At 38.9% G+C, this 27,514-nt stretch overlaps 1 long non-coding RNA gene across 5 annotated transcripts; it reads left to right on the top strand.

The window, feature by feature from the left end:
• Positions 1-451: 451 nt before the first annotated feature.
• Positions 452-27,138, top strand: LOC129203379 (uncharacterized). 5 transcript variants are annotated; one of them, XR_008576001.1, is made up of 7 exons: positions 452-688; positions 1,338-1,442; positions 1,996-2,289; positions 3,513-3,888; positions 8,338-8,472; positions 12,607-12,874; positions 25,867-27,138. It is a non-coding gene; the product is annotated as an uncharacterized LOC129203379 (long non-coding RNA). The 5 variants fall into 5 exon arrangements; XR_008576000.1 differs by having other exon boundaries at positions 3,513-8,472; positions 25,867-25,957; positions 27,002-27,138; XR_008576003.1 differs by lacking the exon at positions 8,338-8,472.
• The last annotated feature ends 376 nt before the right edge of the window (positions 27,139-27,514 follow it).

Here is a 27,514-nt window from a genome sequence, read left to right as displayed (position 1 = left end):
ATCTCCTGATTTCTGTGCAAGTTTTTCTCCACGGTGGTTTGTGACTGTATCTACATGAACGGCACGGCAACAATAAAGCAACCAAAGAGTAGAGCACGCGTGCAATGCACAAATTGTGACGACAACACTGAAGAACCTTCACGTTCCCCAAAATGTATCTCTCTGAGCAAATATGAGAAGACTAGCTCACACACAACAAAACTATGGGCTATACTCTGAGCCTCATTGCACTGGTTTAAATCCGGAATGATTTAATTTACTTTACTCCAGCCTAACCGAGATCAGAATCTGCCCGTATAATCAATACAGTAGGCATATTGACCTAAACCTTCTGGAAATAAGTAAATACTGTCAGGAACAGTCCTCTCACTGGGAAACAAACAAAACCACCTGACTTTAAACAGACTTTTAAAAAACACATCTCTTATGAAATCTCTTGGGAGCAGGAGTTCTTTCAGTCTCCCAGGGCATAGCAAGCAAAGCAAGGTAAGTTATCTTGACACCCAGTCCTCGAGCAGCAGATCTTTTGGGGAATGAACAAAGTGCTCTGTAAAGCCAGCCTGGCTTATCGTCAGAGTCAACTGTATCCTTGAAAAGTACAGCTGGGGTTAGGGAAACTGCAGAGAACACTTCTGTTACACTGACGTGTGTCTCCAAGCAAAGGAATCATCATAACTTCAGTTTCAGGGTAAGTATTTTTAGTGTTCCTTCCTCCTGAGGCAGGTTTCTATCATAACCCATTGATTTACATGGAGCTTATTGTGAGATGTAGGGGGGTTACAATTTTTTTCTTAAAAAAAGAGAGAAACAAACTTAAAAAAACTCCACGCTTTTCAAGAATTTTCCTTAATACAGTTGCCCTCTGTGAATTATTTCCAGCAATCCTGAACTTTGAAGTGGAAATCTTTATTGTATTCCATAGTTACTATGTTATGCAAATAAATATACACATATGTATGCGTATAAATCTCAGAAAATATTGCTTTCCTCTGTTTTGGGCATCCCAAATAATTCTTTGACACTTTGGGAGTCATATGACTTAATGAGAACAATACCCAGTTGACCAGTCTGCCAGGAGAAATAAGTCTGTATTGTAAAAAAGGAACAAAGATTTTTTTTTTTTTTTCTCCTGGAGTTCTGATTCCTCATTAAATAGTAAGTTACTTTTGACAGATGTGCTGTAGTTGTATTCATTTTTAATCTTGGCCATATGGAGGCATAGTGGAATGATGTTTCAGACATTCTACCAATCCAGGATTACTAAAGATGAGGGAAGTAAATGTCAAATCCACAAAACCATACAGAAATAGATTTTTCTTTTATTTTTTGCCCCCCAGAGAAGGTCAAAAAGAGAATTTCCCAAATGTATCAACTGAAATTCTCAGAAGCCCTGACAAGAATGTGCTAAGTGATTGAACACAGGAAAAACTCAAAGTCCTGTGGTGAGTCAGTAGGATTTTGAGGGATGGGTGTTCTTGGTTCAAATGAGGATATTATTATTTGTACTTCCTGCTGGAATCTTTATTTACAAGTAGCCCATTAGTGCAATTTTGCACCAAAGCTCCCCAAATTTGATTTTTTTTTAAATTGTATTTGTATAAGCTAAACTAACAATGTATGGACTGGAGAGTGGATGGTTTATGCTCTTCATTCATATGTGCTGGCAACAGAGGAATTGCCCTGTTTTCCAGCAGAAGAATGTGAATTGCGAAGGAGAAGAGACGTGGGTAGCCGTGCCCCAGCCAGTATTTTCAGGCTGGTATTTCTGAAAGAAGCAATTCTGAATTGAACATTTCATCTGTTTATTTACTACATGCAGGAGCCTGGTTTTCTCAGTTGGTTGTTAAACAAAACAGCTGTCTACTACACATCTGTTTTCAAAAAATATTAGCAGATTGTGCAATGAAAGATTGGGGAAGCTTATTTTAATTTGAAATGAGATAATGGGACAATCTTAAACCCAGGATCTGATCCTGAATCTTTGTTTTGCTCTAGAAAACAGTGCTGAGCAAGTAATGCTTGGTCCTACTGTCCTGCCTATCAGTCTGGACCACATGGCAGCAGCCTTTGGCCACATCTATTTGGAGTTTGGGGAAACCAGTGATCAGAAGCCAAGTCAATGGAAGATTTCTCCCAATTTAGAAAATTATAGCAAATACATTGATTAGCTATTTATGAATTTTTCAAATTGTGGTTGAGAGGCCTAAGCATGGGATTTGAAGACCAGTGACAAGAGGAACGCTGCTGTGCACAATCTAAGCCACTACACCTCTTTCACCATGGACTGAGGTAGGCTAATTAACCTGTTCTTTGCCATGGACTAAGCATGTATTCACAGATGGGTTTTGCCCTTCAGCTGATGTGAGATAAATAGCAAAGCTGCAAGAATTTGATGAAATGTTTGAGCTGTGATTTCTGATTTGAGTCTGGCTTCTACCTGTGTAGCTTCTCACTGTGTTCTTCCATTTCTGCCACACTTTTTCATGGGTGGAAAATAATTTCTTCACTTGTGAAGGATGCTGTGCCAAAAAAATACTTGGAAGGTGCTTTGAAGATGTAATTCACTGTGCCATAATTTAATGACCCAAACCCCATTTGAACTAAGGCTTATCTGGGTGCTTTCTTTTGGGTGCTTGAATTGTGACACCTTAAAAAAGCCCCAGTCATTAGACAGTTCTCAACAGCTGTTCTCTGAAAATCAGAGCCACTGAAGACAGTCACAATACCAGTTGGTTCAGATGGGTGTCAAAGCAGATCTGACAGAGCTTACTTAGGGCAACAACAAGCAGTGACTTTAAAAAAGAAAAAAAAAGAAAAAAGAGAAAAACCCCCACAAATCAGCATGTTAAATAGTCAGAGATCAGGAGAGACCTAATCTTCTCCTGTAGGTAAACTTTGTTCTTCAGTTGAGCTCTGTGAGGTCCTTGCCTAAGATCTGGACTTCTTGCAACATGCAAGGAGACAAACTGGAATGGCTCGTGCTGTGACAAAGTTTCCTGTCTCTGGCTGTGTAGAATTTCTGTATGATAACAATTATTTTTTAAGTATGAAATTCACTCCTTTTTGTCATGGAAGATTCCCACAACTTCTTCATTTCTCAAGGGGAATTCCAGGCACACCAAGTGAAAATTGTTTAAAGGAACATCTGTTTTTTCTCATAAATTATAAGACAACATCTTAATAGAAACACAACCCGCCTGTATATACTTCTGTGCTTTCACCCATTAATTACAGAGAACATTAAGGTTCCATTTTACTGTGCTTTAAACATCTGGTGCCAAAAGAAGCAGCAAGAAGGGAAGCGTGATTATGTTATTAGACTCAGCAGTCGCAAAATACTGATCAGCGCTCATTATTGTCTGTTGCTTCCATATGAAGCTAGTCTTTAATGTGCAACTCACTGACTATACATATATATCTCCCGTCAAATATATATTGAAAATAAATATATAATCATAGATACTGTTTTATCCTTTTGTGCAGTATTTTTTAATAATCTCAGGTTTTAATAGGTAACAAAAGCATCATGTGGTCTAAATTCAGCCAACTTTTATAACCAACTTGGTAACACATCCAGATTGAAATCTGGTGTCCCTGAAATACCTGCAAGACTTTCTTCGAATCCCATGCTACGCCATGAAGAGTGTTGCAGTCAAGCTTTTAACTCAGTCCTGTGGTCGCCATGTGCTCAACAAACAGCAGAGGCAGAACAACCGGCCCTAACGCAGCGGGAGCGATCCCTCCTTCGCATTTGCCGTGACTATAGCCAAGGTGCAGTGTTGAACACCGCGCGGTAGTGAGACTCGACATTTCGACCTGACTTCCTGGCCCAAGCTGGCCACAGCAATGCCAGCCAGGTCTGTGTCCAGGAGAGAAAAGCAAATGATGGTGAGTATCCATAGGTTTCTAAAGGAAGGCTTCCACTTTATTTGAAGCTAGAGCAGCTCCAAGTTCCAGCATCTGTTTTTATGCTTTAAATTACCCCAAGTAGTTTCTTCATTTTCCAAAATTGCACTTCCTTAAAATGCTTCGTATTACACTATCACATTTTACTGTGCATTAAACATCTGGTATCAACAGCCTAAACAACGAAAAAGCATGATTATGCTGTCAGACTTAATAATTCAGAAATATTAACCAGCTCTTATACTATCAGGAGTTTTTCATGTGAAATTGGCCCTTGATGTGTATTTTGCACTTATGAGACTTTGCACATACCAGCATAAGATAACAGTGTTCAATCTTTCATGTAACTAACAGAGTTAATTTGCCTAAATGAAATCACTTTATCAGCAATACTCTTGCCCTGGAAAAACCAAGGGATTATCATAGTTTGTTAAAACATACCAAACTGCGATCTAGAAAATGGGGGCGGGAGGGACTTCTTCTGTGCAATAATAGATTAGGAAAGCTATTTAGCCTTAAGCAAACTTGAGAGCTATGGAGGCTGAACCATGTGGAAGGAGACCATAAAGCTCCTTGCCTGTTCAGTAACCAAATGACTGCTGCTTAGTTAGCTGTAAGCTTCAGTTTGAGACCTTTTGCTCCCATATTTAATTAAAACATCATTGTCATCTTCTGTGAGTACTGAGCTGTAATAGTGCAGGCCCATTCAAGATCTGTTTCTTAATTGGTCTTAAATAGGTTAATTGCAATTCAAAGAACAAGTCATTACCAGTGGGATGCAAGTGTATGATGCAATGGGACTGAGCATGAGCTATTGGCTGGAATGCCTGATGAACAGCATAGCTATTATTTTAAGGTTATGGTTGGAAACGTTTTTATTACGTAGATTTCTGGAATTTCTTTCGCCAGCCACCTCCTCCTTCTTACCTTTGCTCTGTGGGATCTACCCCCACAGCTGTTCCAAACTTCACATCCACTGCTTGTGCGTCTCTGCATTAACGAAAGGGCCGGGAACCTTCGGTGAATGGCACACCACTGATAATGGGGGTTATTTTAGGGACTTTTTTCTTCTCCTTAGTAATCCTGAGTTACATTCTCAGGACAACAAAATGGATGCAATTCTGACTACCTGTGAAGTCTGACTGCCTACAGGAAACAGCTCTTAAACCCTCGTGGGGTCCCCAACGCATCTGTATGAGAGTGGTATGAACATGTACCCAGGATTTAATGGCACCGTCATTACATCACGAACACTTTCGTAATCAAAGCACTTCACAGTGATACCGCAAGCATTTTCCAACTTGTCCAATTGCACTGGATTGAATAACGCTCTGCAGCTTTGTTGCCCACTTTACCAAAAGACGCTATTAATATATTAATGCTTCTGTATGGTGGGCTCTTGATGGACAGACTTTTCAGGTAGTCTCCTTAAAATACTGTTGTATATGGAAAATGTATAGTTATATAATCCTCCGAAAGTCAAAGTAGTTTAAGCATTCAACTAGGTAGATACAGACTTTGCATGAATGTTTTAAGGAAAGTTGCATTTTTAATCCTTTTACTGGCTTCTAGTCCTGTCAGGCACATAGTAACATCCCCTGGAAATTGAACAGAGGATAATGTAAACCTCTTCAACAGGCAATGAAACTACTGTCTTCCCCAAATAACCTGAAGCACCAGAGTCTGGCATGTTCCTTGGCATAAGGAACGAAAACTTGCCTCCATCTTTGCTCACCTCTGCTTCAACCTACAGGTCCGGGTGCAATTGCACCACTTGCACACTCAATGGCTATGGTCCTGGGAAGCAGAACCATATTTCTTCTGTACATCTCAGGGCTTTATACTGCTGCCAGGAGTCCTGGCACTATATGAAGGCATTTGCAATAGCAAAGTGCACAGAAGGATTCGGGGAATCTCCAATACATTTAAGGCCAAGACTCTGCTGGGGTATGGCTTTCTCAGATAAGAATTTGAGATGGAAAGAGAGAAAGGTGTTCAAATTGTGCATTGTAATTTCTGGGGATGAAAGGCTTTCCCGTGGCTTTTGCAACATTTCCTAAAGCTATTTTCCTTTGGGCTGTTGTTCCTTAGCCAGATGCCCTGAACATAGAACACTGTGTCCCCAGCTTTGCTTTTAGCTTTGTGGTCAGTGTAGTCTCAGAAGAGCTTAGCTGTCAGCAGGATTCATAGATGCAAATTTGATGCAACTGGGGGTTAAATCATGAATTATTTTCAAAATTAGGACAAAGGTCTTAGTTCGCATTGAAAAATGATATCAAGGCAGCAGAGGACTTGTGTGCAAAATCATATTTAGGAAGTCCCTGTCTCCTGATATCCTGGCTGGTACTTTGCTGGTTGGTACTAGCTCTAGACAATAGAATTTGCTGTCAAGAGCAGGCAAATCTGTATTCTTCCCCTTATTCTTGCATTTGGCATAATAATTACCTAAAGATCTTGTTTTCAAGGAGGTACAAAAAAGCACATTTAACATGCCTGAGAAAACACCCCAAGTATGCAGGCAGTGGCAACGGAGCAGGTGGATGGCAAAAAGAAGGTTATTTTTAGGACTTTGCAAAACTGAAATCTGAAGACTCAAAGCATGGCACATAGGTCACTGAACAGCTGTTAGACCATGAGCACTCTCAGTCTGTATTCAAATCAGTGAGCTAGAGGTAAAAGAACAGATTTTCACGTACTGCATGTTCTCCTTCAACTGTTTTTGTTAATGAAATTTTACAAATCGGAAAAAGTGACAGTGCACTCTGGGTGGGATTCAATCGACCACATAAAGGTATCTGCAGAAGAGACTCCATGTATGAGTTACTTGCCTTGACCCCTGTGTTAGCAGCAGGAGACATACTCTTCCAAGACGTGATTTATACCATCATAAAGCAGATATCTAAAACAGGTCAGACAGATACCTTCTCCTTCTCTCTGTTGACGACCAAAGAAGCCAAGGGAGAAAATTTCAGACATTCAAATTTTTTGAGATCATAAACCCCTTATACCGACGCTGAGAAAGTCAGAACAAGGATCAAATTTTTTATACATTAATGTTCAGGGAAACACTAGGCAACAAAACCCAAACAGAAAATTTTCACCAACTAAATAGAGTCTTCACAGGTCCATTTAGCTGATGACAGTTATTCCTGTGTGCAATATCAGGACTGAAAAGATTACTTAGTCTCAAACTTTACAGAGAAGGTGTAGACAAATAAACTACCATTAGTCTTGAGTCTTTCTGCAGTGGGAGGATCAACAGCCTCCAAAAGTATCATCAAAACAAGTGGTAGAATTACTGCTGATCACTACCCACAGGGGTTTAGGACACGTACAAGTCATGGTTTGCAGGTAGAGATAATATCTGCCATCAGAACAGCTGAAGTATTAAACAAGCTAGAAGCTTTTAGGCATGCAAACCTTTTCTCAGCTCTAAAAATTTGGCTTTTTCAAACAGAGATGGGGAACTTCTGACCTAAATACAAATGGAGAACACTTGCCTAGTTGCATATTATTCACTAACCTAAGGCCTCATTTTAATGTACATTTAGCGGTACCCTATTCTGTGAATAATCTTTCCCATATCAATTGGTTATTTTGAAATATGGTCCTTATTAATCAAGTCTGTGTGGCTATTGGTCTCTTGCTGATAAATAACAAAAGTTTTTGATCATGTATGATACTTTAGTCACATGAAAAGAACAAAAGCTTCACATGTGAGGTTAGGAACAAACACAGAAAAATACTATAGTAAGTCGACTGTTGGGGCAAATTGAAGAGTCAAGTAACTTGGACACATCAGGATCTATGTGAAAGTCTTTTCTATATTTTTCCCACACTTCTGTTCATATTTCATCAATTTCCACTATCCTCCATTGACAGAGATGATTGAAACCTGCATTACAGCTTGATAAATACCTCTTCTTAAAAAGATCTCAAGACCAATGTAACATGACAGAAAACAAATCCTTACACTTGAAATCTAAACACCTTTCTCGTCCAATTCTTCCAACTACCATAAGCTAAAAAAAGAAAGATGAGTCTGGGATTTAAAATAATTTCTATTAATCATGGAATTTCACTCTTTTGAGACCAACAAATTATTTTCCCTTGATAATACTTGAAATATAGTAAATATTTGGAAAAAAACCCAAAATCAGACAAACAAAGATTTCCCTGCAGAAATCCAAGGTTACCTGGCCTCATTACCAATCCTGATTTGGCAGATGTGGACTGTCTGTGTTGTCAGAAGGTAAATACAAGGCATTTTATTATTTTCATTTGCCCTTTTCTGTTTATCCCAATTATTTGAGATGCTGGTAGCATTTAAAAGAAAGTTGTGTATTGCAATACCTTCTTATTCTGTGTTGTATTACATACAGCTGTAATTTTGTGATTTTACAAGCCATTTACTTTCCTATTGCTCTACAGATTCTCTGAATTTCTGAATTATTGTATATATAATTATAATTGTTAACTTAGAAACAAACCTATGTGCACCAAGACATAAGTTTTCCTGAAGGACTGGAAAAGAATCGGTGGAGAAGACTCAACAGAATAGGAAAGGTAATTAGGAATAAAAGACCTTCTTCCGGTTGCAGGAAGGACACTTGACTCTTCTGGTCAAGTGTCGAAAGAAGGAAAAAAAATGAAAGCATAAATTATAGCACTGTAAATGTAAACACTAATAAAGAAAGCAAAATAAAATATTGATAAATAATTTGATAAAAGCATAAAACCAATAACATGAATATTTTTCATAGCAGAGAAGAAATTGTGTGAAACAACTTTTAAGGGCTAAGAAATTACTCAAATTTGGAAAGAGTAAGGATCATAAAGCCATAGCAGAAGAGCTGGATGAATTATCTGTGTTGATAGTTGCTCTAGAGGAGGACACACAGGTTCCTGTACAGGAACTTTTCTATACAGGGAACAAGTTGTAGAAAGAAGTGATCAGGTGTCACAATAAGGGGAGGATACCATGAGAGTCTTGCAAAGGATGTGGGCTGGAACCTCTGCTGTCCAAATTATAAATAATCTGGAAAGAGGGGTGACAAAGTTGTAGATGATTCAAAACCATTCATGGTAGTAAATGTGTACAAAGAGCTACAAAAGGATCTTGCAGTACTGAATGACTGAAAATAATATAACAAATTCCATGTCCATAAGTGCCAAATAATGCACATAGGGAAAAACAATTGTAAAGTATACATATACAGTGATGCACTCTAAATTAGCTATTATCACTCAGCAAAGAGATCTTGACTCACTGTGGGTGTGAAAATGTCAGCTCAAAACTCAGAGGCCATAAAAAACCCCAAATAGATTGTTAGAAATTATTGGGAAAGGAATCAAAACCAAAATAGATCATTATGCCATTGTAGATCCCTGGTGTGTCCCCTCAGTACTATATGCAGTTCTGGTCCCCTCCATACTGGGAAGGATAAAGCAGAAGAAGAGTGTGAAAACGGCGATCAAAAGAATGGAGAAAGGCTTCCTGCATGAACAGGGATTAAATTGACTCAACTCCCCTCCATTTGGAAAAGGAGAGACTGAGGGCAAGTCTGTAAAGTCACAAACAGCATGGAGGCAGAGAACTGGGAACAACTAGTAATTACCTCTCTTAATGCCGAAATTAAGAGAAACCCATTTGCCTTATCAAACAGCAAAACGAAAGGCATTATTTTTTCACATGGTAATTAAATTGTGGAGTTCATATCTGAAGGATATCATAGAATGCATACATGGGTGTAAAAATAGGGATATTTAAGTGGAAAGATGTGGCTGTATGTCCAGCCCATAAAGTCCGTAAAACTGCATAGGTTAGGGGTGTATTTGAGGGAGGGTTGTGCTGCGCAAGCTCTAGCACTATCTTGTTTATTATTAAAGATCAGACACTGGATACAATAGAACTGTGGCTGATCCAGTATGAGCAGTTGTGTGGTGGACTACATCTCAGAAGCTTTCCAGGCTTTCACCATCACTAGTTAGTGTTGGTTAGTGCCTGTCTGGTAGATACAAGTGTCTGGTGCTAACAGGGGGTTTCTCTGTTTAAGAAACAACTTTAAGAAACAACACTGCCTTTATGTGCCAAATAGCATCACTTGGTGAGAATAAATAAGAGGATTTATGAAGAGAAAGAGATTCAGAGTGAGTGTTACTGGCCTCATTTGTGGGGTTGGAGGGAGGTTAGGAAATCTCAAAAATTTCAGAAAATAGACTTTTCTATTACTCTCTTAATACACTTCCAAACTCTGTAAGGCAGTAAGTTCTGCTGTAGGTTGCGTGTCTTACCTATCTTTGGTAATAGACACAAACATCTCTCTTTATGGTCTCTCTTAATGATGGGCATTCTTCACTGCAGTCAAACGTTTTGCTCATTTCTGGTTGTAGTGACATTATAAATCTTACCTCATGCTTAGTGCTGTAAAACTGCTTGCAGCAGGAATGGGGAAATGATGGTTGCAGAAAACATTATGCTTCAAGAAATTAAACTAACATAGTACTGAAGCCTTCTGTAGCAATAATTTTGCTGTGTCCCAATATTTGGGGTCTTTGTGCCATGTTATTTCCCACATCTGGGCCTTGGCAGGTGGAGAGGTGCACTTAACTTCCTTCAGCTCCGTGCCATTACGCTGTATTTGTTTTCACTGTTTGCACAGATGTAACTGTAAAAACTTTACTCTAATGAGAGCTGTGAGAGCTTGGGAAAACCCACCTGGAAAACCAGCTTGTTTTTTAATATATTTTGTTCAGAAAAGCTCACCAAACTTGTAGGCTTAGGGAGAGATTAAATAAAGCCAGTGGAGAATTTTAAATGGAGGAGAGGGGAAAGGGGCATGAAGCGGAAGCATGAAATCACAATAAAAAGACTAGATGACAGATAGTTAATGGGGAGTCAGAAGTGGATGGTGCCAGTCATCATTGATTTGGTAGATTAAATGTATAAAGAGTGGAGAAAATCACAGTGAAACCACCAAAAGGTTGAACAAGAATTCATCTGACCCCTCTGCCCTGGAAAGGACACCCTCCTGCCAGCCTCCTGCTAACCTGCTGAGGCTGTGGGACTCCATGCAGAACTATGCTGGACTCTGAAAAATGACAGTCTGGGAGGAGGCGTTCAGTGGGATTCGCAGATTCAATATTGACATTTTGTCTACTGCTGACAAATGAAGAGCGGCTGGTTTCAGCTGATGGCTGTGAGACATCATGGCTTTCAGCAGCAGCAGCATAGATTCTCTGGACCAAAGATGGGCTTTCAAAGTACCCACGCAATTCTTCTCACATGGAGCAAGACTGTACAGATGTGTGGTGGAAACGAAGGGGCTGAAAAGGGGCAGTGAGAGGTCCTTTGCTCCTGGCAATGATTCACTAGAGGGAAAGAGCAGAGTTTCAAAGTCCAGAATGAGTTTAATGTACTCAGCAGATTCCCTGTCAAATCAATGGGAGTAAAAGCACATCTGAATGCTGTATGTACAGAGTTACTGTTATCAGTTTAGCATGCTTGGTCAGAAATATGGCAAAAAATTCTGTGATAAGGTCATGGATAGAGGAGGGAACATTTTTTGCTGTTATTTGATTTGGAACAGCAAATATTCCCAGCACCATAACCATTTCAATATTATTTTCATTCCCCTGAATCCTTGTGTTTCCCAAGTGGAGCAAGGGCCAACAGTTCAGAACTGTACTGGATACCAAATAATAATGGATAGAAGGGAAGATTTTCCAGCAATTTATAAATTTCTGAAGACTGAAAGATAGAAAGACTACTATTACATACCTCCTTTGGAAAATAAGGTGCAATCTAAGATGAAATCTATAAAGTGATAGCGTACCTTTCATTTTTGCAACTTTATTTTTAAATAAAGCCCTTGTTTTGTTTGTGGAAGCTGTGACTATTAAGACAATTGCTGGTGACAAAAATGGGAAGCCCAAAACTTCAGTGATTTTCACCCATGAGGGAAGAACCAACTATTGTAATACAGAATTAGCCAAACACAGTCATGATACACACTTACAGAAAGGCACCAGTGTTCCAAAGAACTTAATGTTGATGAAGATAGAAAAAAATATTCAAAATATACAGAAAGGGTTTTTTCCATCGTAAGTAGACAGAACAGATAATATCAAGTACAATGCATGAGGTATTCCATAATGCCCTTTGAGTAGATCATTCTTAGCTGAACGATTTCTTAAAGGTTTGAAAACAGAAAATAGGTTTGAAAACTCAGATCTCCACCCACGATTTGAGTAAATGTTGTTATAGGAGTAGCTCATTTGCATACCTGACTACAGTGAGCAAAATCAAAAAACCAACACAGAATCCATAGTTACAGGCCAAACTCAGAGACAGTATAAATGGATGTAAGTCTTCTGACTAAAGTTTTGCTAAACCAGTTTGGACCTAGCCGTCTGGAAAGATTTTTTGTCTATCAAGTACCTAACCTGAATTTAAAAACTAGGCAATCTTATTTCTCTTCTATTTGTATTTATCTGAAGCTTCAACATGTGTTTTCCGCAAAAGGGTACATAAACTAAACCATAAGGTCACATCATCCTGTTCAGAAATTGCTGCCTCGGATGTTCAGGTCTGCCCTGGAATCCTTGTTCTTGTCAGCGTTCCTGTTGGGAACAAACCCCTGAATTCTTAATATAATTTCTGACTTGCCATATTTAGAATCTTGTTTTGTCTTTTGTTAGATTTATTGACACATTTCCCAAAAGTATGGCTTTGTAAGGCTCTGGCAATGACTGTAATATGGAACTGAGAACATCTGTTATTGGAGGTGGATGATTTTCTGTCTACGCCTTGATCCATATCAGGATGTGAGCGCTGCATCAGTTTCATGTGAAAAAAACCCGTGAACAGCCAGGCAGGAGGACAGTGATCTTTCACCAGAGACTTGTCCCTAAGCCAGTAGAAGTCAGCAAGAGGACCCTGAGGCATGTTCGTAGTGCAACTCAAAAGGTAGGTAAAGACACAGCCTAAGCCAGATACGACTTGTAGTACATAGATGGAACGCACACAGAAGAGTTACAAAGGACTAAGTGAATTTGTTAATGCTCCCCCTGGAAGCTGGCAGGACATAGCCTACATGGTGATACGAACCTGGTATTTACATGGTTGTGTAATGGCAGGGAAATAGATGTAAGCAATTTGGAGCAACTTGACTCATCTTGTTCTTCAGTTTTACAAAATAAGGATGGGATTTGGAGCAAACTGGTCTACAGTATCATGATCAGCTTTTTGCACCAATTCAATGAAGAATAATTCCACTGCAGTCAATTGAATTACATACAAGAAAAATTTGTCTGTGTTAACAGAATCTAACTCATTCACTTTACCAGCATAATCCACCTTTTCAGTGATATGATTTGGTGGAATCAAATATAATGTGAATCTTGTAGCTATTCTGGAGTACACACCAAATTTAATCCATGGGCTATTGAAAACATCTTACTGGGCATTAAGGAATGTATTTCGCAACAAAACGTTTATGATAGAAATGAATCATCAGCAAACAAATCCGCTTTACTACATCACTAAGTGCAATATAATACCATGCAACGTTACTGGTGACAACTGTTCTCCTCCTAACAGTAAGGACATAAAATTCTTTGGTATTCTCCTCAGAGAATGATTCACCTATTAGAGGCATTTCCTTTAATCTAATTTATCTGTTGCTGTCAAAGATATGTATTTTTAAAACTTTATTTCTAGAGAGCCATTAAGTGATTAAAACCAAATGAGAGGAAAGAAGACAGTTGGTAGAACAACATAAATCATAATCAAAAACATCCTGGTAGTATAACACCGCCAGACATTTTGAATGGTTTGTGAGGCTCTGAAGAGTTCCATGGTAGTATGGCTTTTTAACATCCTGCTCAGTAGTTAAAGGGTATTCAACCTGATCTGCCTTTGTTGATAGCTGATATTATTTGACATTTTAACAAGGTTCTGTATTTGCAGAAGCATCTTATGGCACCACTTTCAACATCAGAGCCTATCACAAAAAACATTTTAACTGTTTTGCAAACAAACTTTCTTCCAGTTAATAATTAAACAGAGGAACAGCTTGCGGTATATGCTTGGAACTAATTTTACTATATATAGTTGGAAATGACAAGAGCACATGAAGATGTGACTGAAGCCTGGTAGCATTTAAATACTCAGTACTTCCTCTGTTACCTTGACTAGTGTAAAGTTGGTTCCCAAGGTAAAAACTAAGTGGTCTGCTGGCATATGGTATAACCTCCATTTGAGCGCTAAAAGCTGGATACTGTTTTTGTGAAACAGATGTTGTTGAGTGCAGCAATGCACAACTGACTCTATCTAACAGCTGGGAATCCTTCGTGACCCATATAGCTAGAAATAAACATGGTCCTATGCTTGGCAAAAGTGTAAGGAAGCAAATTTTCATTTGTTAAGGGCTTATCAAAATGAAGAATAAATGTTTTTAGCCATAAACTGATTTTATTCACAAGAGTAATCTTTCCAGCAGCTTATGCGATGGCCTCATAATATTACAGGCACCCTTTGCCAGATGAAGGCTGCAGTTGCACTGACATATAGTGCAGATGGAAAATAAACATCTGCCTCAATCAAGAGAGAAGACCAAAGACAAGGTTGACGAATATTATCTGGCATGACTATCTTTGCAGGAAAGCATATAAATGCTACAGGACCAAAACCACTGGCATCGTCTGGTGTTGTCCTTATGTGGTTACTGACCATGAAGAGAGATGATTAGTATGCACTCTCCAAGGAGGAGTAGTGCAGATGCTCAGAATGATATGATTCCAACTCACTAGTATGTGTTTTGCTATAGCCATACTATGCTAGCAACAGAGCAGTTCGAAATATTTCTTTCTCAGTGTTTCAATGACATTTTGTATCCTCAAATGTACTTCTTTTCTGGGGAGTGGAGGGGGAGAAGAGGAGATTTAACAGCAATTATATTGTTAAATATAATTTAAAAATGGATATTGCGGCAATTTTCAGCACTTTATTTTCTTAAACCACTTTAGAAAAAAACATTTCTGTCCTGTTTTAAACCCAGTCTGTTTGTAGAGAAGGAGTTAAATGTGAAGATAACTCAATTGAAAGCAAACTATTCAACTGATTCCCCTTTTACCTTTGGGAGAGAGAGAGTAGCGTACATTTAAAGTAACTCTACATACGTGCATGTATGCACATACCTACTCTGAGCCGATATGGAGTTCCTCTTATTCTCCCACAAAGGATTACATGATGCAGGACAGATGCAGCTTCACCAGTTCTGTTTTTCGAGGAGGATTTCTTTGTTGGATTAAAATAGGAATCTTAAGAGTTTCTGGTCATTTCAATGGTATCTGATTTCACATTTAATTTTTGACTATATAAGTTCAAACTGTCCCTCTTTGCTCTGGAAGACAGTTAGTTAGGAAGGGCATATTAACTATTGTTCAGTCTTAATTAGTCAGTGTTTTTGACTTCATAAGAATTAAATGCATGATTTGCGTTAGCTAAATTAATGGGAAATTTATTATAGATAGAAAACAAGTTTAGCATTAGGATGCAGGTATAAATTTGAAAGTTGGAGATCTCAGATCTAACCAAATCCTGGAGAACTACAGTTAATGTGCCCAACAGACGAAAGAAAAGGATCTGGAGCATAAGCCATAATATTTCAGGCAGCCTTTGCCAGATGAAGGCTGCAGTTACACTGACCTATTAGCTGTATATAAGCCCAAAAATCACAACTCATGGTAGTCTGTTGGACACAATTTTGAGGGTATGTACACACAAAACACATCAATGTGGCCATTCCTACTTGTCCCTGAAACTGCATTAGGATTCAGGCTTGGGTTTCTTAGGTGCCCCAGGTGAGGCTGTGGAAGCTGCTGGTATTAAATACCCATAGAGCAAGAACAAGGAATTGGAATGGGCATCAAATACCATTTGAGGCTGAGGCAACAGCATCATCTCCTTTGACCTAGATGAATATTTCTGTTAGAAAGAATGTTCTATTGTTCAGGAATGTCCCATACTACCTGCTCTGCTTGCACCTGACTAATATGAGGGAGCTCCTCAAAAGGACTTGGGGTTTGAGTATAGTCAGAGCTACAGGTTCTGGACAGAATTTTAGATTCAGCTTTGCTGTTTCTGAGTGATAGGACGAGCCTCATGGTATTATACGGTGTTTTCTTCAAGCTCCAGATCTTGGAGCTGCAGAAGAACCTGTTTTCTGTAAGAAATAATAATAATAATAATAATAATAATAATAATAATAATAATAATTTACTTTGTAGAAATTAACTAAAAAGTGAGCTTTTGAAGTCCATAAATTAGAAGGAAAAGGAAAAGAAACCAGTATATACAATCTCAGAGTGTTTATGACAATCTCCTGGTTGTCCTATCTGCTTTGTTATTCTTTTCTGTCTCACAAATAAAGATTCCCCCCTTTTGGGAATGTTCTGGGAACTCAGAATTTGACTTGCAAAGCTTAATGGGTGCACAGAGCTTTACACAAAATGACATTTCCCTGCCATGTGCCATATGAGATGTATCAGAGGAGTGCTAAAGAGGCAACCACAGCACCTTCTGCCCCGCACCTCCCCAACGTATATCTGCCAGTGGGCAGGGTGCAATCCCTAAAGCATTCACAGTTTTCAGGTTTTTTACCCAGTACTTCCTGAAAGTCAACCACTGTGATAAGAAAAACATGTAGCTAAAACTGGCAAAGCCTCAGTTTGAGTTTGGAATATTAAAGAGGATCTGGACCCTTTTCCCCAGTTTTGCTTTCTTTTTTTTTTTTTTTTTAACAAGGATTATTTCAACTGGTTGCCTCCCACCTCTCGCCTGCTATTCAAACAGCAGTATGTTTCCTTTAGGCAGTTTTCTTCCCTTATGTGCTGTTTTTATTTCATAGTCTAGCCCTCAGACTTGTCTTTCCAACTGTAGCCCCAGCAGACATACTCTCTAATGCTCTAGTCTTAAAAAATTAATTTGAAGTAATAGACTAAAACAAGCTTGTGAAGGATGGTGCTAGTCGAGCCAATCACTAAAAGCTCTAGTTTTCAAAAACATATATGTGCCTATATGTGCATACGGCACAGGAACAATAGGAAAATTGCTTTCTCTGAACATGCATGGAGGTTCACAGGCTACGGCGGACTTCAAAATGGACAACAATGTCATAGCAGCACCCCAAATATCACCCAAAATGCCTGCTCCACAAACTGGTGTTTTTCATGACAACCATTTGCAACAATAAAAGTGACCTCTCAGTACACGAGACAAAGGAAAACTTGGATCATAAAGTAAAGGAAATTAAAAGATGGGGGTGATGTTCTTCTCCCAGTGACATCATCAGTGAGGGCAGAACAGCTCCAGTGAGTTCCCTAGGTATGAATAAGGAATGACCTTCTGGATCGCGATCCAAAATAGCCCTAAACTTGTTCAAGCACTAAGAGTCATAGAATGATCTTTAAACTACTTCTGTCAGGTTGCCATTTGGCACTTTCTTGCTGCAGTTACAGCACTCACTGCAATACTTGCTTCTTAGCTTTTTCCAAACATCTCGGATCTGTGTTGGATTTCAATGGTTTTATCATTTAAGTTCCAGACTAGTTTTTCTTTTTATCTGATACATAGACTGAGAATCGACAGACTGAAATGGCACACAGCCTATCTCCTATATCCATCAGTAAAAAGTACCACTTGGCAAGTAGTGTCAAGATGTGATCTTTCCTACTTACCCAGAGAAAACTTGAATCAATTTGAATGTTTGAGTATGGACTACAGGATTCGATCCTATGTACAGTTAATGCAGAAGAATAAGACTCACAATGTTTTCATATTTTTTCAGTTATGTGTTATTTTTTGTTCTTTTTCTTACGTAGCTCTATCACAACTCAAAAAACAAGGGGGAATTTCATTACGTTTGCCCTGTCCTGATGTTTTCTGAATCGTTTTTTTCTTTCACAGTTGTAAAAGTTTTCATCTGTTTTACTGTTCTACATTCCATAGGCTTTCAGTTTGCTACTAAATAAGCAGCACTGAAAAACCATAGTGAGATACTGATAGAGTGAGGGGACAGATTTTTGTCATCCCTAACATGTTAGTCATTTGTTTGGCATAATATTTCTGCATAGGATACCAGTCAGTTCAATAATAGTGGGTTTCTCACATGATATACCATCAGCTGGAAATTTATATGGGGCATAGCCTCACCAGCAATATCTGTATTTTCTATCAAAAAACAGACTTTTGAAATTATCCATAGATATTCCATAACATTAATGACCTTGTTCTTTGTGGGGCTGAAAGTGAATAATGAATATATTTAAGACTGCTCTGCATATTTACAGTTCTCACATATTTTTTACATTCTTAATATTTTAAGCAACCTGAAGGCTGGTCTCATTTTGCTCAATGCTACTGTAACTTATTCCTTAATTTTAGACTAAAATGGTCATCTAGGCCCCTATATACTCAGTGGAAAGATAAGTGCTTCCAAAGAACAATATAGTACACCTTCCTTAACACTGATTTTCAGACCAGAGGAAGTGCTGTGTTCAGGTTCAGCTGGCTTAGACTGGAAATTTAATGTTTAGGCAGCTTGAGTTACCACAGACAGGTGAGTATCCAGCTCAACACAGGATACCACAAGACGACGTATGTGGAAGACACTTTCCTGGTTCCTCAAAACCTCATATATTGATGACATGGCAGATATTGAGTTCCTTTTTGTCCTGACCTTTAAACGTAGAAAGGTGTTTCATATGTGTATAAATATATATATACACATGCACAATATGTTTAAAATTAAAAAAACCTCAGCCTGGGTAGTTGACCCTGTGGTCTTCCTAAGACTACATTTTTTACTTGGGACTGCTTAATCCCATCTTGAGCGCAAAGCTGCACCTAGAAAAAAACCATTGAATTATTGCAATTACAAAATGGAGTGTTCCCAGCTCAGTCTGTGCTTTATTACGCTAGGCACGGCACTCCCAAAGGAGTGAAGGAAAGCAGACACGGTCTGTGGCCTTAAGCATGCATACCAAGGCCATTTTCACCAACTTTCACCTCATTTCCAGCAGTCACTCTGCACGCAAAACAAAGAGGCTGTGCCCTTCGTGTGGGGAAAGGCAGCGACAACGCACTGTAACACCGAGACTCGCCAAGCTTTTCATACAGCTCGTTCGAGCAGCAGGTAAACCACTGGCTACGCTCATGGTTTGTCCTGAGATACGGGAAGTATTGCTACTTCCATTTTACAGGTGAAGGCCCTGAGGCAGAGGTGTGACAAGCTGCTTGAAATAATGCAATGAATTAGTGTCAAAGGCAGGTTTAGGAGGCCCATTTGGTAGTGCCTCAGCCCTGTTTCCATTCTCCAGGACCCTGTTTCCTCAGAAGACCGTGGCTTTCCTGGTTCCTACATAGCCACGGTTTGTTGATTGTGTTATTTTTTCCCAAATAACGTTTATGGAAGCTAAAATATCTCTGAGTTACTACTATCATAATAGATATATGAAAACCTAAAAACTGGGGAGCCAGTTCTAAAGGCTATTTTGATTTCAGTGAAATAAAGACATTAATAAAAGAATTTCAGGGCTATATCAGAAATTCCTTTCATAGGAAGAAAAGGAAAAAGCCCAGTAGTAACACGTGGAAACATAATCTTTTATTTTTAGAAGAATGGTAATATTTCTCCACAAGTAACACCTGATTAAGCAAACTTATTGAATAAGGTCCATTATGTCTGCTTGAAAAAGCTATAAGTTGAGACATTTTAAGATAATCAGATTGTAAAAGTGCACTAAATTCTCACCATTAAGCTACCTCACCTTCATTGAATCCTGAATTCTCATTACAACTAATCATATTTCCATGCAAAGTAAAAATAATTCAGGTACTTGAAACTGGGATATATTCTGCTCTCAATACTCATGTACATCTACTAGCGGTAATGGCAGTTAGACACCAAGTGGCAAATATATATGTATATATATCCCAAGGTATTTGCAGGGTGACAGGTACAGCGGGTATTTTGGTGAGCAGACAAAACAGGAAGAAGCCTGTATATCCCAAACACCGGTTTATCTTCAGACTGGAGATTTTAGAGCATTTATTTATCTCCATTTGCAATACAGCTTCGCTGAGGATGGGATTCAGCTCATTTAATCTAAGCCACCAAAAGTTAGATACCTAAATTTAAACTAGCTATCTAGAAATGTCTCTTTCTTTACACTATCGAGGGAGCTGAGGCAGTGATTTTAGGAGGGGTTGCGTATGTCTGTCTCTCTTTAAAAGTGTTTAAATTTTGAAATATAAATGAGATGAAGTACCTGATAGCCTAGATAGCCTTTAAAGAAAATGTAAAAATTTTTATGTGGCTGCATCTTCATGTGAAGCAATGGAAGTAAGAATGGTGGTAGTCTCTAATTTGCAAGTGAAAATTAAGAACATGGTTTGTTTGGTTGGTTTTTTTCCCATTTCTGAAGGCTGATACAGGAGAGAGGTATATTATTTGGCAAAGTTAAGAGATGAGATGTACAGCAGCTATATATGTAAGAGTTTGCAGCTGTGTAGCCTCTTTCTCTAGGTCTGCCCTCACCTGGAATTAGTCAATTACTTGAAAATAGCATTTATTATTAATGTCCTTTTTGTGAACCAAATCATTTCGGTCACTTTAGCTGATATGTAAAGAAAGTCAGATACAACATTCTCAGCTGCTTTTAGCTCTTGATTTCTTTGTCTCATGTGAGACTTCTTAAAGGAGATATTCTTGAGGCTAATCTCCAAATTTGCTGAACTTCAAAGACATGATCTTAATTTAGAAGTGAATTCACATTTCCACTTCATCTAAGATATTTCTAATATTTTTCTGCTGGTTTCCCCACAAAAGGCTGAAGCTTGGTCCTGACATGGGATACATAATTTATCTGCTGAAAGAATCTCATCATCTGCTTAAGACTTTCCAATGTTTTTACTTGTTCATTTTGAATGTTGAATTCCTCAGTTATATTTTAGTGTGGGATTTAGTTGACCAATTCATTTCAGCTGTCTCTGAAGATTTTATATTCACATGATGCACATCCGTCACTCATGTTTATTGTTTCTGGGAAACTAAAACTTTGCAAATGGTGCTTTAGCACTTTCACAAAGGCTAACACAATAAAACCCGCCTTGGTCTTACAGGGTGCTTTCAGGGGTGGAATGCAGAAGTGAAGTTGTGAAGATGACCAGCTCTCTCGGTGGTGTGCTTTTATAGTCCATGCTACTGTAAATAGAGCTGCACTGTGTAGCCTTACAACTTCCATGGTGGAGCCGACACATTTATTTTTTGGCTAAACAGAGACATTTTTACCACTGAAATGGAGCCTTCCTGTCCTGCAGCATGGCTGAAAAGAAAGCCAAGCTGGTTAAAACCAAAACAACACAATGAAATGAAACAGCGTGCAGCTGCCTCCTCAGGAATATCCCTGCAAGGCAGACAAATGGATACGTTTATTTTCCCAGATTTATTTGCTAATGTAAAGATCCCAGTGCAAGCATTAGCACGTCAAATCATTATATAGTTCTGGGGCAATCTTGGGAGGAGTTGAATTTCATTAAAACAAATTAGTAATTTGAGATTGCAGTAACTGTAGATATAATCTTGTTCCCATATATTTCATGATGCAGTGCAAAAGAAACCATTCCTCACACAAATGCTCCACAGCTAAGTATCACCTTGCTACATCAGTAAACTGAGAAAAACACGCAAAAAAAATCTTGGCTTCCTTTTAAGTTTGTGCCTCTATTGACCAAATAAAACAGACAGCACTTTCATGTTTTCAAATGCTTTTGAAGTAGTAGATAAAATAATTGCATGCTTTTTAGCAGGACAAAGCACCATATTTATTAATTTACAAAGAGTAAACAGGACATTTTTCCTTGCTATTAAAGATCTAGCTTGCGTTTACATGTCCAGCCGGCACCAGGTGATCATACCCTTAGTGTGAGGTGTTGCATCCCTGCTGGACCAGAGGAAGGGACTGCATTGCTCAGCAGAGCATGGGCCAGAGTACTGCCAAAGGCCCAGCACCCTTCCCACCTCCCCATAGTCATGTTGGGCTGCCTGTTGCACCCCTTCTGTCCTTACTACACGTGGTATTGGCTCTTGGAATGACCCCGGCATGACTTTGCTGCCTGAATACAGCAAGGTGCAATTGTTGTAAGATGTGATGTGCTACAGGCTGGTGACTGGGACAACTGAGCAAAGCTACTTCACGCTGCAGGCAGGACGGATGCAGCTTCTCTGTAAGGGGGAAGGTGGGATCAGGCTTTCTCTCCATCAGCACTGGAGCTCACTGAATGTCCATGCCATAGCCTGGGCTTGTGTCCATCTGCTCTGGGCTTAAGCACAGACTCATTATAACATAGCTATAGCCAATGAAACCCAAGCCCCTCCAGAAAACATATTAGAGAGGCTCAGAAATCTGCATATAAAACCACAGCAGATTTTTAGTCATACTTTTTTAATGTACCATCCTTAAGCGATGGGAGGCTGATGGGCAGGATGGTTTTGTCACTGCTGTGTGAGTGGGAAGGGCAGTTGAGACCTCCAGTGAAATGTGGACAGCCCAAATCACCTGTTCCGGCAGGGCAGAGCACTTTGACCAACATCTCTAATTAGATTCTGGTGCTTTAGTTTGGACAGTCTATATGGGTAAATAAATCCCACCCTGCAATATTTTTAGCTTTACATTGTATGCTCTATGTAGGGTAGACATCGCCTAAGCTATACCAGTTTTTTCATGTTGCTGTATGGCCTGTGACACTGCTGTCTCTGACATGTTGCACAGTACAACCTAAAAAACCTCTGCCTTCTGTCCTCTATACAAAGCTTTCCAAGCCACCTCCAAAGAGACACAGCTGCATGCCTTTCACCTAGAATATAAAATAGGAATTGGGTTCTTATTCACATTTTCATAACCATAATACACAGAGAAAATCAGCAAGAGAAAAGCAGCGTCCAGGTAATGAGAGACAGCATAAACCCGTGTAGAATGTGCCACTCAATTCATTAATCCCAAAGAAGTAAAATTGCGTTTTCTTGCATGGATAAATCCCAATATCTAAAAAAGTTCCCTTTAAATTGATCCTCAACTTTGTTTTGCAAGAATTGGTCTGCATAGCATTTTAGCTCTGATTACAAAGCTACATTATGCATACTGCAGTCCAACAGGAACAAGATTTTGGGGTGTTTTGATAGTTTGAGGAAGGCATTGTGAACAAATAGCAGGAGCATACATCTAGCCCCAGCTCCTGACTAATCTGCATTACAATGAGGATTTAAGCATGCAGATAGTCAAGAGGCACAGTTTTCTCTGACACTGGAACAAACAATTTAATCATAAAATACATAGTTCAGGAAAAATACAGCTTCTTTTGCAGCTCCTTTTCACAAATTAGGCTGTTTGTGTTGTGTAATTGTGAAATCACACAGGGATTTAATAACTGTTGTCAATATGGATAAACCCTTTGACTTACACCAGGAGTGTCAGCTCTCAGTCCTTGTTCAAGTGTGTTTTGACAAATCCACCACACAATTTTGGTCCTTCATTTCAAATCCTTGCAGAACATCTTACTCCACCTAGACTAATAACGCATAAACAATGTTTAAATACAAGGGCAAAAAAGCGAGCCTGTGGCTAAACACCAGACTCCAGCAGAAGGTTGAGGGAGCACAGAAGTTTAGCCAGCTGTTTCCATGAAATCCAGGAAGCAAGCAGAATGCCACTCGACAATTTTTATTTCTTCTGGAAGAAACAGTTGGAGATCATATGCTTTCTAGCAGTCAGAATACCAAAATAAGAACTCCTTTTGCCAGCAGCAGTGGGAAAACACTTTTTTGTCCCTTCTGTACTTTGTACCATGTTTCCTAAAAATCACATACTGATATCACAACCATGTTCAACCTGTGAGATTTGAACAGTACATTGAGCCAAAATTTGATGGTTCTGCTGTCTCATGGGACACAGTCTCCTTGTATCATTTAAAAAGAAAGAAAAAAAAAGAAAGCTCATCTCATTTTATACAGCTAATATACTCCGGAGAAAACAGTTCTTCAGAAGTACTTTTATGAGTCCTGAGAGTTAGTCATGCCTGACAAGAGGGAAGCCAAATGTGGTGTTTTCATCGGTACAAGGGAAATAGTCCAGCTCAGGCTTTTGGAAGTTCCCAGGCATTCCCCTGGTGAATGACTGAGCTGGAGAACCACAGACATCCTCAGCGTGTGCCACCAGAGCTGGAAATGTGGAAAAATCATTACAGCTTCCCTTGTTATATGTTAGTCACATAGGACAAATCACACTGCAGTGGGGATGTGACATTCCTCAGTTGCTCTTAATAACCTCTCACCTGTGACTAGGACAGAAAACTAAACTCTGGAAAAGTCCCTCCCAGCTTGTTTTTAGAGAGTGAGGAGGTAAGTGCGCTGAGGATGGAGACAGAAACACAGCCTTGATTCTCTGGAGCCACATGGACAATCCAGATACTTTTTCATTACAGGCTCCCAGGTCTGTGTTATTGCAGTAAACAGTGGCTTGCTAGGCAAATACTTCCTGAAATTCCTCTGCTTTTTCAGACCTACCTCATTCTGTTTCAGTAGGGACCATAATTGTAGCCTACCTAATGGAAGGACGAGTGAAATCATACACTCTCTGACTACGCGAACTCAAAAATAAGTATATTTTTGGCAACATTCATCAAAGAGTTCTTTGACATGTCTTTTTGTTCATTCAAAGGCTGACTTCATCCTCTGACTCATGCCTTGATTGCTGCTGGTAATTATTGAAGCCCATTTAGCACGCTATGTATTAACTAAGACAGAGACTCAGTGTAAGCATACAGAGTGCTGATTAGGTGGGCAAGCAGCAAGCTCTAGAAGACCGTGTGGGAGTATGGCAAATCTTCTAGCATAAAGAGGACTTGCCTAGTCTAAAAACTGGTCTCAGAAAATGTAGGCATTTTCAAAGTCAGCATACAGCAGAAAATCAGCAGGGTGGAGGGGGAGTTCTGGAAGGCCTACTAAGCTGTCTGCTAACGAGCATCATTTCCCACCACCCTCAGTGAAGTCTGGCAATGAAAAGTATTTTCTTTCAAAAGATTTCTGCTATCAGGTAATGTTTCCTTTAAGTTTCCAGCTATTTGCTTCTTCTTGACCTTCCTCTTGAGGTGCTAGTTCAGGGTTAACAACAAAGAACAACTTCTAACTTAAAACATCTGTGGAAATGGACACAGCCTGCAAACACTGCATGCTGCAGATGGCCAATGTGTACCGCAAAACTTAACTAAAAGTCATGGGAAGCCACTTGTTTTAGTGCTTTGATTCACATTGTGAATTGTCCTCGTTCACTGTCCAACAGATTGCTAAATGATACTATTATTATGAAGAAGAGTCCTTCAGTAAATATGGTCTTTTTGCTACTACAGTGTCTAACTGCATGCAGATCAAAAGTGAGCATTTCTTGTCTTGCAATCCATACTCTTTTTTTTCTTAGCATTGCCAAACTAAAGAATTAAAGAAACAGATCTCCTTTAATGCAGTAACTCTCGCACTTCTCACATCCCTCCCACCTCTGCCCCCACCTTTTCCTCATTTTCATGCTATAATCCTAGGCCAACTAGGTCAAACGGCCACATTATTTCCTTGAATATGTCTCTCTCTATTAAGATTTTTCCAGAAGCTTTTGATAGAATGAAAAAAAGCAATATGAGGAATGTCACTGTAACAATGTAAATTGTATGCTTGCATTTTTTATTAATAAGGCAAGGCTCTCCAAGGGACTAAGTTACATTGTTTTATGAGATTAAATTATTAGACCTGGAACTGAGAAGGGCCTTGTCCTATTGTTGAAGAGGCTGCTGGGGAGCATGGAACTGCAGGGAGCATTGGCGAGTCATGGTGATATCTTATTTCTCCATAGAGAACTAATATCCCAGCTGCTCCAAATGCACCTGAATGGGTACTAGAGAGATGAGGAAGCTAACTTGTGGCAGATGGGACCAGACGAAATGGTCAGTGAAATGAACACATTCAACTAATGCACTAACCATCTCTAAACTGTTCTCCATCAATAATTTAAGGCCTTATGTCATAGTTTGTTAAAAATTATCTTTGATTAGTTATGTTATTAATACAATATGCATATTACAATTGTGTCACATTTTCTATCCATCAAAGTCAGAATAAGTCAATATGAATGCATCAATAATTTATATTGGGTGTACTAGTCAATTTTCTGCATGCAATAACATTGACTGCTGGCAATTACTGAATGCAACTGGTGCTTTTACCTTTATATTCACATTTTAAATTAGGTCATATTTATTTTCCAAAATACATGTAGTATGGGATTATTTGAGCTTTGCTGATGATTTTTAAAAGCTGAAGTATTTTTTTATGTTAGGCTCCAAGCAGAATGAAGCAATGTCTGTGATATTTCAGAAATAAAAGAGTATGTATGACTTACTACATGTTGTTCCCGTAAGATCTAGCAATAAGCAAACCCCTCAGTTTTGGTTTTTTTTCTGGTACAAGTGTAAGTAGGAAGCAATATCCTTAATTTAAATGCATTTACAGTATCACAGAACAAAATCTGAACCACTGTTTTGCAATCCTTATGCATTTAGTTTCACATAAAATAGTACCCCACTGAAAAATGTATTTGCATTACAATCTCAGGGGGAAAAAAAATTAGTCACAACTTGTGTAGGGCTTCTAAATATCCATATCTTTTTTTTAGGATGCCATCAAACTTGCATCAGTAAGGAAGTATCTTCCAGAACTCAACGAAAATCTACCTTTAAGGAATTAGGTCCCTCATATGAAAAGGTCAAGTTGCTCTATAGCCTGTAGTGCTATGTGCAAGGCAAAGCTCTTTATTCTGCTGAGTGTACTAGTATCTGTGTCAATGCTAACAGACCCTAACACTTACCTCTTACCTGTTTAAAACAAAAATTGTTCACCTGTGATTTAACAGGCTTCAGGAACTTGTTCTGAAGACAAGTTGTGTATGTTGATAACCTCAAGCATTTTGTCTCATGACTCTTTTTCCATAGTTTTGGATTCTTCTGTAAGGCTTCTCCCTTCATCCATCCAGTCAGATGTTGACTTTTGGAAACTTGGAGCACTTTTTATGGATTATGATGGGAAGATTCCTGTGTGGTTCCATATATTATATAATAATTGTGCACTTCAGTAAAATAAAAATCTGTCAAAGACAAATTCTTTCCTCTGCTTTTCCTTTTACAGCAAAAGACAAGGGACAGATTTTAGAGGCAAAAGACATGGGGTCCAGCAGAACACGGGACAGGCTGCTGCGAATCAGCAGATTTTCCTGGTGCCATTACTCACAGAGGATCGAGTATTTCTGCTGTTGTAGCAGCCCACTCCTTACCTATTTTGATATCATAGGCTCAATAGAGGAAATAATTGATTCTGTTTATTGAATGAAGAATAATTTTTAAATGTAACAGAAATGCTTTGGCAGTTTCAAGCTATACTCCAGTGATAAGGGATCTACATGTCACCACAGTAGCTCTGAGCTGCCTTGGGATCTACCCTGATTACAG

This window comes from Grus americana, chromosome 2 (genome assembly GCF_028858705.1).
Source record: "Grus americana isolate bGruAme1 chromosome 2, bGruAme1.mat, whole genome shotgun sequence".
Classification (NCBI taxonomy): domain Eukaryota; kingdom Metazoa; phylum Chordata; class Aves; order Gruiformes; family Gruidae; genus Grus; species Grus americana.
The sequence above is the reverse complement of the archived record's forward strand: the minus strand, read 5'-3'. Positions and strand labels throughout refer to the sequence as shown.